The 19,117-nt window shown below is 35.1% G+C and overlaps 1 pseudogene across 1 annotated transcript; it reads left to right on the top strand.

Moving 5' to 3' along the window:
- The first annotated feature begins 175 nt into the window (after positions 1-175).
- Positions 176-18,476, top strand: LOC150089232 (cyclin-dependent kinases regulatory subunit pseudogene; annotated as a pseudogene). The gene is made up of 3 exons (XR_016548098.1): positions 176-234; positions 10,335-10,462; positions 18,391-18,476. The product of XR_016548098.1 is annotated as a cyclin-dependent kinases regulatory subunit pseudogene (transcript).
- The last annotated feature ends 641 nt before the right edge of the window (positions 18,477-19,117 follow it).

Here is a 19,117-nt window from a genome sequence, read left to right as displayed (position 1 = left end):
TTATATATAATTTATCTCCCACACGTGATACTAATGAGCGAATGAACACTTTAGAGCGTGTTTTAAACGCTTGATATTCGTGGAGAAAAGGCAAACGATAACATTTAAATAAATTGACAAATTTATATGAAAATTGCATATTTTCGTTGTTTGTTTACTTTGGGGAATTTCATCTATGGCTAGTAAGAATATATATTATTCTGATAAGTACTACGACGAAACGTACGAATACAGGTAAATAAGTAGTGTTTAAGCTCAATGAAATCCGGATTTTCTGTTCCGTAAAAATTACCGTCTTCCTCTGTTATTAGATGAAGAATTATTCCAGTCAAATTAAGTGAATTACTTATTTTTATATAAAAAAATAAATAAATAAAAAAACTATTCCATAACATTCATGCCACCCGTCCCCACAGCGCATTATAAGGTTACGTAATTTGTATTTAGTTGCTTCCTAGACCACCACATTTCACCTGTATGTCAAGTACAGGTTTGCTCACAGGTCGATTAGGTATTTTGAACGTGACATGAATGCCACTCTAACTTTTAATGATGTAGCAGGAAACGCGTAAAAAAAAAAAATAAATAAATAAATAAATAAATAGATAAAAATAAATTAGTTAAGGATATGCATCAAAGGCAGGGCAAGCTCAGGTAGTTGAAGGAATGGTTACTCATGATGACAAGTTGACAAAACAAAAGTTTTTTAAACCCAGGGTCCTGAGCTGGATATCATCATTCTTCTCTTTCTTGGTGATATTCTCTCTCTCTCTCAGGGTAACACAGGAATTTTTTTTTTTTTTTTGGATGGTGCAGCATAAATCTCAGACTTATTTGCACCATATTTAACCCCGGGGGCTCACATCTGGTGAGTATGGGCTTGGCAAACCCAGGGTCCTGAGCTGGATATCATCATTCTTCTCTTTCTTGGTGATTCCTTTCTACTTCTCTCTCTCTCTCTCTCTCTCTCTCTCTCTCTCTCTCTCTCTCTCTCTCTCTCTCTCTCTCTCTCTCAGGGTAACTCGGGAATTTTTTTTTTTTTTTTTTTTTTTGGCTGGTGCAGCATAAGCCTCAGGCTTCCTTGTACCATGTGGCTAATAATAATAATATGGCTAATGATGACAATAATAATAATATTTTCGTCTTTACATTTTTAATTTATATTCTAATAAATGCAAACTATTTCATAAATATTAGTAACATTATTACTATTATCGGTGTTCTGCCAAGGACAGGTCCATATACTCAGTTATCTTTCCATATCTCCCTATCTTCAGCCGCCCTTCTCATTTCTCCATATCCACCATTCCCTCTCAATCCCTCATCTATCATATTTTTCTTCAGTCTCCCCCTGGGCTCTCTTCCCCTCAAATTTTCCCTACATCACATCCTTCATCAACCCTTCACCTTGCAACACATGTCCAATCCAATTAATCTGCCCTCTGATTATTTCAGTCAAACATCTCTTCTCCCCACCTGTCTAACTTTATCAATCCATCTTATCTTTTTCATCCTTCTGCATATTCACACCTCACAACTTTCCAGTATCTTTCATGCTCAATGTTCAAGTGTTCTTAAACTAGTTCCTAATCTGCCACAATCTTCTTGGCTTCTCAAAAACTTTTTGAACCTTTTTTACCCCTTGCTTTCTTGTTCTTATTTCTCTGCTGCTCTTCCATCATTGCACATACTTGCTCATCTGTTCTATTCTTTCTCCTACTTCACTGTTTAACTTGCATCTTTCTCTCCTCACTCCCATAAATTTTGTCTTCTCAATATTTATTCTCATTGCAACCTCATGCAAGGAAACATATTTATCTATATCACACTCCCCTCCTACTATAGTGGTATGGTGTGCTGTTTTATACTTTGAGCTGGCACAAAGTAAAAGAAGTGCAGGTGTTTTATTTCAAGGCAAAGAAATATGCATCCTTTTACAGTGGGGATTCCAAATGTTAACTAAACTTGGGGGAGGGGGGGAGACAGTAATTACTAATCCCAGTGTAATGTATACAAAATTCTTAAAATGTATGCAGAAAAATATCAAAAGGCTATAAAATCAAAATTTTAAGGCCTATATTAAGTTTATCAATTTTTCTTATTGAAATTAAGGAATAAAATGGCTGCATGCAAAAAAATTCATTATTTCATTAAATAAATAAAATTATAAATTTATTTAATAAAACAAATATTTATGTAACTTTAATTAATTATAATAATAAAATAATACTGTGTAATTATTAAATTATATATAGTTAGGATGCCCTCTCGTTTTTTTTCTTCTTTGCAGTCAGAATGATTTGAGCTGTTCAATTAGGACTATGTAATTGACTTAATAATCCCAACAGAACTACCTTCCCAAATTATTGCAATACAGTACTTAAAAAAAGGCATCTTCAAAAGGTTAATCTCTGACATTCATTTAAAAGATGAAACAATGGCCAAAAGGTTAATCTACCAACTGCACTAATTTCATACAAATGTATTTAGAACAATACCAGAGCAACCTGCAAAGGCCAAGTCTGTTCTAATGTGAGCATTAAGACCATTTCTTTAATAAAGCAGTTTAACTTGTAAAGCAAAAACTGTTTTCCATTGCTTGTTTACCCAACTACAGGCATTTACGATACATTTTTTGCAGTGTGTGTGGGGATATACTATATGAAAAATTTATTTAAATCTATTGCATAATGATAATTTTGTTCCTGCCAGCAGAATGTGGACTATGGAACTGCTATGCCCAAACCTCTATGCAGAAGCGGGCCACACTGAATGTCAAATGTGTGGCATGGGCAACACCTTAAAACTGATATAAAAATTTTTCTGTTTATATTCCTGGACGACTACAAGGTCAGAGGAGTTCACAAGATAGAGAGAATACAAGCACATTACACTATTATTTAGTATCTTCCATTCATTCAAAGTATTAGCAAAGGCACATGATGCAAGAAAGAAAGCTTATATAGCATCAGCCAAAAAAAAAAAAAAAAAAAACCCCTTATTTCACCCATCCACTCGCTCCAAATGTTTGTCAAGTTCTGCCTTGAATCTATTTAAGCTATCAACTTCTACAACGACAAATGGAAGTTTGTTCCAGCAATCAACCACCCGCTAGCTAAAGCCAAACTTCCGCACATCTATCCTACAACTGTCTTTCCTCAATTTGAATTTATGCCCTCTCAGGCGATTATTCTGAGCAAGAGGAAGAATCCTATCAGCATTGAGCATGCTCAAACCATTCAAGCCTTTATACACCTCAATCAGATTACCTTGCAGGTGCCTAGTCTACAGACACTGTAATTTGCAAAACTTAAGCCTTTCTTCTTAAGAGCAAACCCCTTGTTGCATTCACTAATCTTGTTGCCCTTCTCTCGTTCCAAAAGCTCTACATCCTTCTTCAAATGAGGCCTCCAGACCTGTATACAGTACTCAAGGTGTGGCCTGACTATTGCCTTATACAAGGGGATAATCACCTCCTTATCCCTGCTAGAAAAATTCCTGTATATCATTGACAAGACACCATGAGCTACTCTTGCAGACCGCTGCACTGCTCAGAAAACTTCATATCTGCCTGCACAATTACCCCCCAGGTCCTTTTCATTCTCTACCACTGTCAGTGTAGCATGTGCACTTGGCCACTCAGTTACAATAGGAGTGCATCCAATGATGTAGTTGTAAAAAAAAAAAAAAAAAAGAAAAAAAAAAGTGCAGTGGATGTACCATAAAAGTGGGTATATCATATGTAAAAGTAAAACAGCTATGCTAATAGTAATTAACCTCCTGTCATTTGTGCCCTCAATTCAACAAAGTCCCCTTGCATGGCATCTGTCAGACACTTTTTTGTTTTAACTACAAAGAAATAATTTTTAGTTTTTTACTGAATTGAAAACAGTGATCTATATAATTATGATATGCTAAACTCAGTTAAAAAATAATGAATACAAATAAACGAAAGAAACCAAAAATAGTTTTGGTTTCTCTCTTTTATTTTTTAATAAATTTTTTTTTATCATATTCATTAGAATTTAAGGTCACTCATCCACCATGCTGAAACAGAAATGCACATGTGGCATCTGCCAGATGCCACACGAGCATTGGCAAGTGTTCACATTTCACTGGTGAAACCAAAGCTCTACGACAAGATTAGGCATCTGTTGCTAGAATCTCACAGATTATACATGGGAATGGGTGTTGCCTAGAAGAAAGATAGATACTTTTTCTCACCTGGCATCTAATAATTGCCAAACAAAAATTCATTCATAGTATGTCGAAATGAAAGCAGAAAATACTAAATAACCAGTTAGAGAATATTGGTGGGAAAAGGTACACAGAAGGATCTGATTTCATTTACAACTTCAAAAAAATAACAAACATTTAAAAAAGTGACATCTGTCAGATGCCATTCTGGCAATGGAAGGTTAAACAAACAACAGAGGGTACATACTATATATTACTAAATATCCTCCGCCACAGCTCTGAATACAACTTAAAATCAAAAATTTGTGGTGGGGTGTGCTTTAAAACTAAAGTATTTGAAACGACACTCTGAAATGCAAGATGTGTTAAATTAGGAACATTAAACTCATCTGTGATAGCTTAAGGTGGAAATTCCAATACTTCTCTCTAAAAATGAGTAGCTTAAGATGGAAATTCCACTATTTCTCTCTAAAAATATATTAAAATTTTTTTTCTGTCTTATACTCTCCAGCACCTTTCAAGGAAATTCCAAATGATGGTCAGTTGTAACAGTTTATAATCCACAATCTCGTTAGCACTTGTCCGATTTTATGAATATTAGCAGGTCTCAGCTACACTGAGACCAGTGGTCTGAACAATGAACAATGGTCTTTGAGAATGAAAAAAAAATTAGTATGGAAAACATATTTATTAAACACTATAACACTAACATCCTGTCGCACATGCTAACTATGTATGGGCATGTTCCTGACTTTAATTCAAGTTCCGTGATTATGGAAAGTGCCATGATCAAAATTCTTCCTTGGTGCATTTTTACTCAAACCCTTAAATTACAGTTGCTATCCATTCATTTTTTTTTAATAAAACCCCAAACATGAATGATATTAGAACCTATAGTACTTAGTACCATGCATGGGTTGAAGGTTGAGAACAGGAGGTGATACTTGTTGACATTACACTTGAATTTTTATAGACTGTAATTTTGGAAAACATGTGAAGTTTGTTCCACAAAACAGAATTAGAAGGGATAAATGAGGATGAGCAGAAGTTGATTCTGTGAGTTTGGAGTTGGAAAGTGAATGCATGCTGACTGGTTGTGAAATCCATGACAGGTTTGGACTAGACAATGGGAAAATTAGAGATGCCAATTCAGAAGAACAGTTTGATTTGATTTTGGTTTTATTGGCGCAAAAACAACTAAGGTTATATTGCGCCCAGAAGAACAGTGCCCATGGAAATATCTATAGAAAAGGCATGCAGTGACAACTGAATCAGCAAGACAGAGAGTAAGAATGAATAATAAAAGATCTGTCACTCTGTAAGTGACACATATTTTATTAACCTGACTGCCTTCTTTCTTTCTTTCAAACTATTCTTTCGAATAGGTTGAAAGAGATTTTTGGGGCACTGCCCCAGATGTGGGAAAAATATTCCATGGTAGTGCAGATTTGTGATTTGTATGGAGTGAGTAGCAGTTGTGAAGAAAAGTAACACTGTGAGTGAAAAAGAAAATTATTTTTTGATGTAGAGAAAGCAAAATTTGTGACATGCTTATTTATGTCAAGAGAGATTAGAAGTGAAGGTAATTCCTAATAGACATATGATCGCAGTGGTAACCCCAGAATTTTCTAAAGGGGGAGGGTAAAACAGTGTCCAGAGAATCATTAAGTTTTAATCATAATGTACTAATAAAAAATATATATATATTATTTTAATCAAAATGAGGGGACTATGGCTCCTACCTTGGACTGCTACTGCATGATCATATCTAGAAATTTCAGTATCATCACCATTAACATATATTTTTAATTAATTTTTGAAAATTAAAACTCCTGTTGGTGAGCAAATCCAAATTTAAAAATCACACCCTTTAACAAATGCTTCGTTTAGACGAGTTCGTCACTAACAGGAGTGCTTGCTGCATGAAACATGATGTGCACACATCAGAGTCCAATTCCAGACAATGCATGAATGTCGGGAAGCCAGAGTACATTACCGACTGGAGAAAAACACTTGGCAGTAAAGAGTGCATTCTATTAATAACAATATGACATATCTCAATCAACATGTGCATTATAATTAGGTTTAACTTAATCATGAATTTTTCCTAATTGTGCAATAATTAATAAGACATTTCTGGAATTTTATGCAAAGAATTCAGAAAAAAATATTTTCAAAAATAGCTATTAGAAATTTCAGGTGTAGGTGGATGGAATAGATCAGCATTTCTCAAACTGTGTTCCGTGAGATGTGAACAAGTGTTCTGCGAAAAATTGTAATTAATAATTGAAAAAAAAATAATAATAAATAAAATAATAATAAATAAAAATAAATAAAATGAATAAATTTTGCATATTTGTAGTGGACTCTGCTTTTGTATTATTATAACTTTTAACATTATTTCTTTTTCGGTTATTAATGTACTGGCATAGACTAATAATCAAATAGACCGCAGAACATTTTATTTTGGCGGATTTTTTGCATAGATATGGTAGAAGTAATGACATCTACTAAAAAGTAGCAATGTAGTGATCTAATATGCCATTCATATGTGATTTAGCCTGGAGTATACAAGTTTAAGGAAAGAGGGAAGGGAACCGATATCATAACTAAACACTTCCTTGTTTAAATTTTTTTTTGATAATTATCAGTATTTCGAAATACTATTATTAAAATAAATGACCATGGATTTGTGGTTGAAAAAAGGAACTTTTAAATGAGAAGCAAGTACTTCTAGTATTGCAACTGTAATTGATGAAAAGGAATGTAATATTGTCACACTTAAAAGTGAGGCTGAACAATCGCAGCCTTTTGTTCCCCAAAATTCTGAAGTGAAAAAAACAGGAACCACCTAATAAAAGTATGATGACAGTTATTTGAATTTCGGCTTTACATGTGTTGGAAATAAAGATGCTCCTGATGCACAGTGCGTTGTATGTAATAAAATATTACAAAGAGTTCTTTGGCTCCTTCTAAAGCTTGTGTTTTGTTAATATATTGTTAAATGAAAAGTGTTCTGTCAATATATTGTGAGATGAAAAGTGTTCCGTGATTAAAAAATTTGGGGAGACGCTGGAATAGATGAAACACAAATCACTGAAATACTGCTGTGATTGAATTGACCCTAAGTAACTGATTCCAGGTTAAAAATATTCCTCCATTCTCCAACAGACTGCAAAGTCAAACTGCTCCAAAGTGATAAGCAGCAAAACCACTATACTATCATAGAGGACCTGAAATATAATGCATATTCTTTCTTAGTAATGGAAATAAACACTTGTTCTGGTTTCAAAGTTAAGCTCTCTCTCTCCCACACACAACAAAATGTATTAGGATCATCAACACACTTTTCAAACATAGTTACAACATTAAAACAGCCAACAGATTCTGCAGCACACCAGAGAGCACCCAAACAAAAATCAAAGCTAACAACAGACAGTAAGAAAGCTATAAGATAGCTGTCTGAATATGATGTCATTTCTCAGTAAATCAGGGTACACTCAAACAATCTCCTAACTACTGGCTGAGTAATTCAATAGCTGGTTACTTGACACTAGTCAAGTTTGTATTGTATTATTTATTATTTTTTTTTTTTTTCCAAAAAGAAATTGCAATTTACCTTTCCAAAAAACTAGAGATTGGTGGAACAATTCAGTAACATTTTTGTTAATCAGGCATAAAAATGGGGGGAAATCATCGTTTAATCAATATACAGTAGAATCCGAATAAGAAATTCCCGCATAAGAAGTTTTCCCCTGTATGTACTAAGTTTGGTTTCTTAAGTCTCAATTTAACCTCTATATATTGTAATGTATTATTTTCCTGGGTAAAAAGTTTTCCCACATAAAAAGTTCGTGATAAGGAATACACAGTGTATTATTATAATGTTTTCCCACTTAATACATTTTTTAAATATAGAAATTTTTCATGTTTATATTAAAAAGTATTAAACAATATAAACATTTTGATAAGTGAACAAGTTAGTGCCAAGCATCATTTTAGTTCGTAATAAATCACCAAAGTAGGTGAAATGGCAACATTTTTGATATATCTCATATTGTGAATGTCTTCACAACGAGTTATCCTGATATTGCACTACTTCCAATAAGCAATGCTTCGCTAGTGGAGAAGACTAATGTTACTTATTCTTGGCGGATACCACCACTCCTGGGTGATGGTATCCGCTGAGAATCCACTGGCGAAGTGTTGCCTATTCGAGAATCTAGTGGCAAACCTTTGCTTATTCTAGGTAGTTCAATATCAGAGCAACTTGTTGTGAATGCCTTCACAACGAGTTGCTCTGATATTGAACTACCTAATATTTAATATTTTCATAAAATTATTGAAACATTACAACAATAAATTCTTTCTTTCAAAATACAAATACTTTCTCCCACTGATCATGAAACGTTGGCTCGGCTGTACTTGTAAATCAGCCAAACTTAATTAAAATATTGCAAGTACTCGAAAATTTGGTGAACAAAAAATTTATTCCCACATGCACCGCCTTGCAAAATATCCTGCCAGTGCACACGATTCACAATATGAGATATCACAAAAACGATGCCCTGTTTGATTAGTGAATTTTCCGTAGTCTGAGGCTTTCAGCACTAAAACCTTTTTGGTATAAACATTTTGATATAACTGAAGTGACATATTGCAATTGTTTACATCAATATCCATAATTGGATAGCATCGACCATGAATAGCACAGTGAAGTATTTGCCATTAAATTCTCATTTTTCTGAACTGTTCTGAATTACTTAGTAGACTGTTGCTCTGTCTTATTGTAATTATAATTTAAGGTATTTTGAAACTCCGAAGGAGTTCACTTCCAACTTCATAAAAATTAGTATTATTATCCATTTATTTCTCTGTTCAGGAGACACCCCGGGACAGTCATTGGCTAGGAGGGTGCGAGTTACATTCTGAGGTGTGAGTATTTGGTAATGAACTTAATTAACAGAATGTTAAGCAATTAGAAATACTCAGTTTAAAAATGTGTCCCATAGGTATAGTGAAATATTTATAAGTTCTGAAATGGAACTTAAAAATGAACCTTAACTTAAGTATGTGTATCTTTTCATTTTTATTTATGTAGTTAATATTCCATACCCTTAGGTCATTTTCCCTTCTAAGAAGTTCTAAATCTCGAGTCCCTTGGAAAACTTCTTATCTGGGTTCTACTGTAATTGCTACATTAACAAATGTTATTTCAGATTTAATTTTTTTGAACCATTGTTGTCTGATCAAATTTTCTTAAAGCTCTATGAAAGTTAGTTACTAAATATCTAATAGTTTTTGTACTTTCTGGTCAACATTCCCATACTGTTTCATTTATAAACAACTGATAACTAATACGTTCACTGAAACAAAAATTATCAATCACAATGGTATGAAGTTAATAAAAAATCTTAGATTAATAAGAAAATAAACCTTTTTCTCTGGCTATGACAGTTATCAATAATTTTAGAAAAATATATTTTTAACATGTACATACTTTATAAGTATGTACATGTTAAAAAAGTACATCTTTACTTATGTACATGTATGTACATAAGTAAAGCAAAATAATATTAAATATTACTAACAATATTTAATATTATTTTGAGATTGTAGGCATGGTGTAGTTACACTACCATAAACAGTAAATAAAAATATATAAAAAGAATTAACAATCCAGTAAAGACGTAGGATAAAAATATTAAATGGCCAGTTATAGAAAAGAGTTCTAAACTTAATGATTTATGATGGTTCCATGTTGATTTTATGCACATTAAATTATGTAAGGATTCGCTTTTTTTGTAGTATTGCTAATGTTTTACACTATGATCACTTCATTTGTAAAATAAATTATTATAGTTCTGAGGTATGGTAATTCTGATTTTTGCTATGCAGTCCAGCACTACATATGGCCAGTAATAATGAAGTTGCTAACATATCTCTTTAGCTTTAAAATTGTGTGTAATAGACAGTATATTTAATTTAACAATACAGTTGGGTTTACTGTGTAAAAAATGGGAGGAAATAACACTTACAGAATTCCCATGTAAGAAGAAAGTAAATAACAAAAAAAAGCAACTGATTTTTGAAATAATTATTGCATTTAACCAAAAATATTATGTTTCTCTTTGCAGGCATGTAATGTTACCAAAGGAAATAGCAAAGCAAGTACCAAAAGCTCATCTTATGAGTGAAAAAGAGTGGAGAGATTTGGGAGTTCAACAGAGTGAAGGATGGATTCATTATATGATTCATGAGCCAGGTTTGATTTGAATATTTTCTAGGCCTAATTCAGAAGGAATGTAAAATTTAATATTCAGGATTATCCATTTATTGCATAACCCACTGCTGAATGATGTGTATCGGAGTAACTACAACAGAAGAACACATTATTTGATATAATAAAGGTGTTAAACAAATTATCCTGAAAGAATATGAGACAAGTCAGGTTTTCAGTTTTCAGAATAACACGCATATAGGTTTCCCCTGCTTAGGCCCATAAAAGCAGAATGATAAGTGAATCGGATTAAAACTTTTTCTGCCACCTAATGCGAGTTCTCCCACATTTAAGAGGCAGTGAATGTGTTAAGTGGGGAGATTTATCTATAGGAAGTAACGTAAACAATTTTAATTGGTTGGTGTAACCAGTACTGGCTGATGTTAAGGTGCCATTTTTCTATATAACAGTATTAAATGTAGCAGAAACATTTAAACATAAACTTTAAATACATAAATTATACAATAAAACATAAATACAATATATGGCTATGTTCAAGAAATGCAAGGAAGCTTACCTTAAAGTGAAGGAACCTTGTATATATACTGTATCTGCATTATTTACGATAACAGCTTATGTTAATTTTCAGATCATCAAAACCACTAAATGTACCAAATCCAGTCTTTTTAGAATTTCTAGTTTAGTTTCCTATGACAAGTTTTTCTGATAACATTCCACTTTCTTTGTATTATTAGCACTCTTATTATTTTATATTATGTGTAGGTGCCACCCACTAATCAATGGCATCTGCTCACATTATTAGCACTAGTTGACTCGCTTGATCTTTTTGAAAACAGAGGTGGGGGGCAGAATGAGAGAGAAGTCGAAACTACTTACACAGTAAACTAAAATCAGTCACACAGAAACAAAATACAAAATGCACATAATCAATATGTAAACCAGAACTAACTGGAAACCAATAAATTGAAAACAGAAGTTTAATGAGGAAGTTTATTGAAGTTTTATAAACTTCAATAAACTTTAGTTTAACATGGAAGTGGTAGAATTTGAATATGGAGAGTATAATGTTTACAGAAAGAAGAGAGAGAGGTGGAGTCATACTCTTAGTTAAGAAGCATAAAAAATCAAAGGCAGTGCATCCAGTCAACATGGGTGATGGGAAAACAAAAATGACAGTTGGAGTGTGTTATAGGCCTAATGATGGTGATGAGTGTAAGAAACAGCTATACAAAGAAACAGAGTGGGCCAATAAATCAGAATGTCATATATTGGGGGATTTTAACTTTCCAGATACTAGTGTGTGGGTTGGTCACTCACACATTAGCAAGACTTTTGTGGATTTACTGGTTATTGTTGTTGTTGTTGTTTTTGGTTTTTAGGAGCATTAGCAACTAAGGCCATATTGCTCCGGGATATGCGGTGGTCATTCCCTGACCTTTCCGCATCTTCCATATTTGGTGGTGACGGGCTCGAACCCCGGTCTAATCAAGAAGCATGTGATATGCACTACTGCTCCTTCCCACCTGGCTACGGAGGCGTGTGGATTTACTGGATGATTGTTTTTTTTTTTTTTTTTTTTTACAGCCGCAGCATGTTATGGAAGCAACACGGAGAAGCAATACTCTTGATCTGATTATCAGCAGTGACTCTTCATGCATTAAGAATATGCAGATAAAGAACCCACTAGGTGGCATGATTACATCATGCTTACGTGGGACTTAGATTAAAATACATAACTACCATCAAGGGTAAAGGGTGGGGCTTATGCTTCTGTAAGGGTTACTACAGTGGTCTCAGACAGTTTTTAAATTCTATATAGTGAGACCTGATGATGTTTCCAGCAGCAAATGCTAAATGGGAAGCATTCAGGGAAGTGATCGTAGAAGATACTAGGCTTTTCATACCAACTAAGACATACCATTTCAGGCTTAGACCTAAACGGATGTCTGATGAGATGTGTGGCTGAGAAGAAAAATGCATGGGATACATATAAATTATTGGATACAGAGGCCCATGGTAGACAGAAACTAGTCTGTAATCAAGCTAAGTTAGATTACACAAAGTCTCTGGCAAAGAATGCCAAGAAATGCAGCAACAACTTCTTTACTTATACAAATGAACCAGCTCAAAGATAAGTTACTGCTCTGGATTAAGGAATGGTTGGGTGGGAGAAGACAGAGAGTGATTATTAATGGACAATGCTCTTCATGGACTAATGTTATTAGCAGACTCCACAGCATGGATATTATAATGTAGTAACAAAGGAACTGGATGCAAAAAAAAAACCAATCTTAATATCATATAGTCCATTCCGGTTATTTGGCAATGTGGACATCAGGACTAGTGCATTTTGGCCCGATTAAGCGGCTGCCCCAATTATCCGAAGTTTTACGTAAATAGTTAAAAATACAATATACCCTCCCCCCTTTACAATTGGTTCACTATACAGTCAAATCACGTTACGACGAACTCAACATAGCAAAGTACTGTTCACTATACGATGTGCAGTAAGTGCTGGTCATTGTGATCATGTTTGTGAATTGAATTTTAATTCTATTAAACAGTGATTCTAATTAGCGAAAATAGGAGGAATATTATCCACAGGCTATAAAAGCAAAGATATATTAAGCACAAATTTACCCTTTATTACCTTCAGAATTAAAAAAATTAAATGATACGTGAAAATCGGAAGAATATATGTGATAATCGGAATAATTAATACATACTGTGTTATGTACATACGAACTAGTTGACATTTCTGTTCACTGACATTTGTGGGTGGCGGTTAAAATTTAAAACAGTAAAAAGATAAGCAATTAATAACTAAGAATACGGCACACACAAATTCCAAGTAACACAATACGTGCAAGTGAGAACGGAGTAATTGGTACAAAGCTTTAAAAATAGGAATGAAGAGAAGATTTGAAAATTAATTTTTTTATATGATTGAAGATTTCATGGAAGTGTAAACACATTTCACCATAATAACACACAGAATTCCAGCTGTCGGTATTATCACAAATTCAGTAAGATCGAGTTTACTGTCCATTTATGATAGATTTCACTAACAGAAAAGCCCAATAAACAGGTGACTGCTAATTGTTTTTATTGTTTTATGGTTGTGACCTCCAGAATTTCGACCAAACCATGTGGTACCATCGGAGACAATCGTAGGGTAATCTCCAGTGCTGCGGTCTCCTGCCCCGATTAAACGGCTAAGCGAAGTAAACCCTGACTATTTTCTCGATTGGTTTCTGTTTTTTTAAGATTTGCCCCGATTAACCGGTGGCCCAAATAACTGGAATCCACTGTACTTGTATTTCAAGAAAGCTTTTGATGTCATTGCATATAAAAAACTGCGGTACAAATTGGAGCAGGGTGGCATCAAGGATAAGTTACTGCTCTGGAATAAGGGATAGTTGGGTGGGAGAAGACAGAAAATGGTTATTAATGGACAACTCTTCGTGGACTAATGTTATTAGCAGATTCCCCCAGGGTTCCCCCATTTTCAGAAATGACTCTGCAATTTGCAGAATGGAAGCCTGGCTTGATAAAACCATCCATTCATTCCCTTCACCAGTCTCGTGCTTCTCTGCACCCATTCCAGCAGATCTACATCCTAACCATTGTTTTATACAATGGGATAATGACTTCCTTGTCCCTGCTAGCAAAGTTCCTGTATATCATAGACAAAACTCCATACGTTGTCCTGACAGCCTGTCTGCATTGCTCAGAGAACTTCATATCTTACTGCACATTTACCCCCAGGTGTTTTTTATTTTCCTCTGCCGAGTGTAGTACCACACAGTTGGTACAATAATCTAGGATTACTGCTACCCATATGCAATACCTTGCATTTCTCAATGTTAAACTTCAACTGCCATTTCTTAGCCCATTGGCCTAATATGTTTAGACCTTGTAGCAGCTTACTCTGATTATTGTCATTAACCACCCTGCCGTTTGTATCATCTGCAAACTTAGACATTAAACCTGATGTACTTCATCAATATCATTAATAAATATAGAAAACAACAATGAGAAAACAACAATGAGAAAACAACAATGAGGTGAGGTGATATGATCAGGGTTCTTAAGGCTTTTAATGGATTGAGCAATCTCAATGCTGATGGTATGCTTCCTCTTGCTCAGACTACACACACACGAAGGGGCATAAAAATTCAAACTGATGAAGGATGGTTGCAGGATATATGTGATGAAGTTTGCCTTCGGCCAGCAGGTGGTTGACTGTTGGAACATACTTCCATCTGGTGTTGTAGAAGTGGGCAGGTTGTATAAATTCAAGGTAGAACTAGAAAAATTATTGGAGCAGGTGGACAAATAATGTGGGATTTTTTTTTTTTTTTTTTTTTTTTTTGCTGATTCTTTATAAGCTTGCATATGTTAGTTGCATATGATGCTTCCTTGCATCATATGCAACTAATAGTAATAACAATAATAATAATTTTTTTAAATAATAAACCCCAGATTTGGACAGCCAGTTTTCATTCAAACTGAAGGAAACACTTAGAAACTGAAATTCTATGAATGAAAACCAAAGAATCACCACCTGTATGATCACTGACATGTTGAACATTGATAAAGAAATGGTTCGTGATATTTTAAAACTACGAGGGGATATCAAAAAGTTCGTACCCTGACCTAGATAAAACATCAGTAGGACGATGCCGTTTTTAATATAAGTTGTCTACATATTCAATAACTAAATGTGAAATTTCATTCCCATAGGTGATTGTACACCAGAGGTGGGGCCCGGAATCTGAGGAAGGATGCTATGGTTAACAACATGGAGTATCGTGCAGTGATCAAGTTCCTGCATTTGCAGGGCGAGAAAGCTCAGGAAATTGACGAAGAAATGAAAGCTGTGTATGGGCAGAATTGTTCATCTTATGACACTGTAAAAAAGTAGAAATGGGAGTTCCACTGTGGTCATACAAGTGTCTTTGACGAGCCAAGAGAAAGGAAGGCCATCAACATCCACAGTCAGTGAGACTGTTGCAAAGGTTGAGCAGCAGGTGCTGAGTGACAGACGTGTGACAATTAATTTCATTGCAAATGCAGTGGGAATTAGTTATGGGTCTGCCCATGGCATTTTACATGACCATCTGCACAATGAGTTCAAAGATTGCTGATGCCTTTGCAGCAATGTTCTCGCCAACTGTTGGATTTGTGTAATGTGGATGTTGAGAACTTTTTTGATCGATTGGTAACAAATGACAAATGCCGGGTGTACCAGTATGATCCGGAGACTAAAGACATGTCAAAGCAGTGGCTTTGATTAGTGTCTCAGGAAGTCATCAATGAAGTGGAATCATGGTGTCAGGCAAAAAGTGCAAACTTCTATGATCAAGGCATTAAACAACTGATCCATATATGGAGCGTACATAGAAAAGGATTAAAGTTCCTGTGAAGTTTCACCTTTCTAGGGCTATTATTTCTAGGTAAGGGCAAGAACTTTTTGATACCCCCTCGTATATTCAATGATTTAGGGAAATGAAAAAATTGTTCACGATTTGAACCACACCTTGAACCTGGAGCAAAAATGAATCAACTGTTGTTGTGATTTGATTGAATCTGCTGCAGAGGACCCTGACATTTTGAAGTGAATTGTGACAGGCACCGAGAGGTGGTGCTTCTAATATACTTGGCGATGAAAAGACAAAGCATAGAGTGGTGATCACTGAGCTTAACCAAGCAGAAGATTCAACTCGAGAAATCTCACGTGAAGACGATGTTGATTGTTTTCTTTGACATCAAAGGAATTTTTCCACAAGAAATTCATCTCTTAGAGCACTGCACTCAACAGCCACTATTATTTGGGTGTCGTGCAATGTCTGTGCAAGCACATGCAGTGAGTAAGATGTGACTTGTTTGATACAAACAGCTGGCTGCTTTTCTATGACAACAAGCTGCCAGACACGGCCCTCAGCGTGAAATAGTTTTTGGTAAAGAAAGCAATCACAACGATTGGGCACCCTCCCTACGTTCCCTATTTGGCACCAGTGGACTATTTTTTTGTTCCCGAAAATTCAGAGGACACTGAAAGGACACTATTTCAATGACATTTAAGGCCATCCAGGAGGGAGTGATGTGACAGCTGAAGGGCATTACTTTGGCACAGTATCAATGGTTCTTCCAGGATTAAATTAATCATTCTGAGTATTGTGTATACTGAGCATACTGAGATTAATTTGAAAATACACTGATGAGCCAAAACAGTATGACCACCTACCTAATATGATGTTGGTCTTCCATGTGCAGCCAAAACAGCTCGTACCCGGGGAGGCATGGATACTACAAGATTTCTAAATGTGTCTTGTGGTACCAACACGTAACCAGCAGATTCTTTAACTCCTGTAAGGTCCGTAGTTGAGACGCTGCTGTTCCAACACAAACCACAGATGCTCGATGGGATTGATGTCTGGGGAATTTGGAGGCCAGGGCAATATCTGGAAGTTTTCCTCATGTTCTGCAAACCAGTCTCGAACAATCTGGGCTGTGTGGCATGGCACACCTGCTGAAAGATGGCACCATCAGAGGGGAAGACTGTTGCCATGAAAGAGTGTACCTGGTCAGCAATGATGTTTAGGTAGGTGGTAGATGTCAGAGTGCCCAGCACATGGATGACTGGACCCAGGGTATTCCAGCAGAACATCGCCCAAAGCATGACACAGCCACCGTCCCACAGTGCATCCAGGCGCCATCTTCTCCAGGTAAATGATGCACACGTACTCGGCCGTCACATGGTGCAACAGGAAACATGATTCATTGGACCAGACCTTCCAATCAATCAAGATCCAGTCTCGCATGCCCATTGTAGGCACTGTTGGCAGTGAACTGTGATTAGAATGAGCACTCAAAGCAGCCTGCGGCCACGCAGCCTCATTTTCAGCAGGGTTCATGTAGTGTGTTGTGACACATTACTCCCATCACCAGCATTCCAATTACTAGCGAGTTGCGCCATAGCCGCCCTTCTGTTGCACGTACTATCCAGGACAGCCTTCACTCACCTCAAGCATCGATGAGCCGTGGTCGTCCAACACCTCGCTGGTAGTTCGTGGGTTCCCCCTCCTTGGACCACTTTCAGTAGGTACTAACCATGGCTGACTGTGGTTAGTACTTACTGAACACCCCACCAGCCCACCAGTTTTGGATATGTTCTGACCCAGTCGTCTGGCCATTACAATTTGGCTTTTGTCAAACTCGCTTAAGTCTGCTGCTTTTCCCATCTGAAGAACAAGAGTAACTCTGATTAACGGAGCTCAGCATCAGGTGTTTTTTATACCGTGTCCCAACCCATGCACATGCCATAGTTCACTCTCCGGTCATAATGTTTTAGCTCATCGGTATATATAACCATTTTCAAACTTTGGCATTGTTATTTTCTTTTTGAATTGTCTCATTATTTAATTGGCAGACTGTGTAATTCAAAATTTGTAGCGATGTTAATATTTTTTCTTTTTGTCTTTTTTAGGATTATTTGATAAGAGTAACCAAATGTGAATTTGGAAACAGCCGGTTTCTTAACATTATAGGATCAATAAAATAACTGTTGCTTATAAAATATAGAACTTAAGTGTTTTATTCATTTGACTGAGTTTAATTCCAATACAGTACTTCAATAAATACTTCAAATTTGGTACAGTAAAATGAGACTACTATTTTATTGCGAGTAAAGGAACATATAATTATTACATGATGATCTGAAGTCAGGACAACCCAACAGACTTAATAGTAAGCAAATGTCTAAGTAGCACGCAGACCATGAATAAACCTAAAAGTTAAACTATAAAATTGTTTTTGCGATGGATTTTCTTAATCATATATTATTGGTACATTTTTAGATTTTAAATAGAAACTCATTGTGTGGTATAGATAGCATGACATTATAAATTTTCATTATGAAATTAAGTGTCCTCCATTTTGTTTTACAGAACCTCATATTCTTTTATTCAGACGTCCACTTAAGGGAACTCCTCCAAGCCAAGAAGAGCAAGCTCAGCAAGACCAACAGTATTAATTATTACTACTAAATATGTATATAATGTACAATAAATATAGTTTGAGACAGGCTGCATATATTTGTGGAGTTCGTTTCTTAATAAATAAATATATGTTTTTATATATCAATTACAGTTCCTATATTATATTTTCAAACTACATTCACTTGCAATTTAATAAAAATTTGTCTACTGGTCTAGCTATAATTCATTTAACCAGTTTTGGAATTAATATGAAAATTTGCACTAAGCGAGGCATAATTCACATAAGCTATTTCCATATCAAAAGAGCAAATAAGCTACATATTCAGTTTAATACAGTAAAATCTTACTAATTCAGACTGCCTTTTTCTTATATATGTATTTTATTTATACAGAATGATATTTGAAATTTGATATTTGAAAATTTAATGATACACGAGTATTATTTAATTTAATCATTTAGTGACACTAAATGAGAGTTTAATAATACAATTCAAAACTTTGTGGAATGATTTCATAAGCACATTTTAAAATAAATTCAAATCGAAAAATTAAACGTGAATGAAAACATTAAGACATTGTTACTATTGGATGATGCACCTGCACATCCTTCTGAAATTTTATCATGCAATGATAACATTTCAGAGTACAGTCAGTCCTCATATAGTATAATAGTTGT

Source organism: Mastigoproctus giganteus, chromosome 2 (genome assembly GCF_048544385.1).
Source record: "Mastigoproctus giganteus isolate SK-2022 chromosome 2, ASM4854438v1, whole genome shotgun sequence".
Classification (NCBI taxonomy): Eukaryota; Metazoa; Arthropoda; class Arachnida; order Uropygi; family Thelyphonidae; genus Mastigoproctus; species Mastigoproctus giganteus.
The sequence above is the reverse complement of the archived record's forward strand: the minus strand, read 5'-3'. Positions and strand labels throughout refer to the sequence as shown.